Consider the following 2234-nt stretch of genomic DNA (forward strand, 5'->3'; position numbering starts at 1 on the left):
TTCATGTTGCCTTGAATAGCTTGGAAATCAAATTGAAATGCTTTGAATACTTGCATCACTGTTAAAGGTTCCTGCGGTTAAAGCATTCAGTTTGAATGCTGCTTCATCGGTCTATGGAGGCGGAACCCATTTGGGCCCCATGAGCTTTGATGAAGCTTTATTAATCCATGTCTATCAAAAAATCAGCCCCAGCTATATTAAGAATATAAAGTGAAAGAGAGAAAAAAAAGAGAGGAAAGAGAGAGAAGATTTATAGCTATAAAGATTTGAAATTTTCTTAGACGTGGTATGACTGCATGAAAGTATGTGAATTGAGCTCGTCCATTGATATTTTAGTAATAGGTTTGGGTTGAGTCTTGAGCGTTATAAAGTAGGTTAAATATATAATTGTTAACAAAAATAAGATAAAAATATAATAAATGTCTAGCCCGATCGAGAAGTCCAATTTGATGACGTTGTTGGTTGAGCTGTTAATAAATCATTTACTTGTCATGTATTAATAATGATATAACTGATCAATAAACGCCTTGTGATGTTGCCTTTTTTTGTGTGGTTGTCAATGACACATCGTTGTATAAGTCGCTCGGGTCGATGGATAGGTCATCATATTTGCTCGACTAGATGAGTTCTTAGATCATAGTCGTCTAGTGAACTCGTCTAGTTGAGACAAATTCTCGTGTACGCTGACAAGTCTCTTTGGACGTTAATATGAGTAGAACTAATTAAAATGGCTTTAACTAGGAAGATTAAACTTTATCTATGTTTTTTGAATATTTGGATGTACATTTTGATAAGTATAAACATATAAGTAATACCTCTTATGCATAAGTCGGCTCGCTTGGTGTTACAGGCTCCATACTCTCTATTGTGGTGTCAAGACACCTTTTTCTTTCCACCATTTGATTTCTGCTAATTTAATCAGCATCCTTGCCTTTGTAACTAACTACTCTATATATCATGACTTATTATAATTGCTGTAGTGGGCAAGTAATCAAGAGTAATGGAATGATATTCTGAAAGACTCTCTCCAAGTTCTAATCTCTTGATTTATTTCTCTTCACCTTCTTCTGTTCTTGTGTTTGAACATTGCAGATTAAGGTGCACTAACTTTATCATGGTATCAAAGCTATAGGTGTATCCTTCTTTCAGGTTTTCTTCTCTTCTGTAATGGTCACTACATCAACTACCACCCCGATAGAAGCCTCGGGCTCCAGTTCTCCTCCTCCTGAGATCGCAATCCCACCACAACTAAAGTTTTTTATGTCCAATGTGAAGACGATGGTTATAGTTCAATTAACAACTGAAATCATCTTATATGGAAATCCTAACTCTTAAGATTGTTCACAACAAACAATTTTGATGGTCACCTCACTAGATCTAATGTAAAGCCATTGAAACAGATCATCTCTTCTTATGGTACTAGTGCGATCAATCCTCTCTATACGACATGGCTGCTCATCGACCAACATCTAGCTTTAGCCATTTATTCCACTATCTCGCCCTCCCTTCTGTCATACATACTCTATCTTGATTTCGAACATGAGATTTGGTTAACACTTGAATGCCGGTTACAATCTTCCAATCGATCCTGACTTCTTCAACTCAAAGGTGAACTACATCAACTACAACTTGGTGACAAATCAATGTTTCAATACCTCTCTGACATCAAGAACAAGATTGATTCCATCACTGTCGCTGGATCTTCTATTGATATATAAGGCTTAATAAATTACACGTTAAACAGTTTACCTTCTTCATACTAATCTTTCAAAACAACGATACACACAAATCTCAATCCCATCTCCATCGATGATTTCTATGATCTTCTCTGCAGTGTTGAGCTTCTCTTAAATGTTGACACCAGTCATGACTTATCGCCTCATCTGCTATGGATCCTAATTTTGCTCTCGCAACTACTAGAGGCTCCTTTCGTGGGTCGTCTGCTCGTGATAGAGGTTGAGGTTCATTTCCCGATCGCTCTATCTCAGGTCGTGGCTTCCATGGCCGACCACCTATTGCAAGTTTTAACCCAACATCAGCTTGAGGTGGCAGACGATCTTATTCGACTATCGAATGTCAAATACGTGGGAAATTTGGTCATTTTGCTCTCAATTTTTTGTATTGTCATGATCCCACTTATACTTCTGCACCTTAAGTTTACATCACCACAGACAAATCTCAGCAAGCAGAATGGCTTTTAGATTTAGGGGATATCAAACATTTGACTTCAAATC

This window comes from Dendrobium catenatum, unplaced genomic scaffold (assembly GCF_001605985.2).
Source record: "Dendrobium catenatum unplaced genomic scaffold, ASM160598v2 fragScaff_scaffold_621, whole genome shotgun sequence".
In the NCBI taxonomy this organism is placed as follows: Eukaryota; Viridiplantae; Streptophyta; class Magnoliopsida; order Asparagales; family Orchidaceae; genus Dendrobium; species Dendrobium catenatum.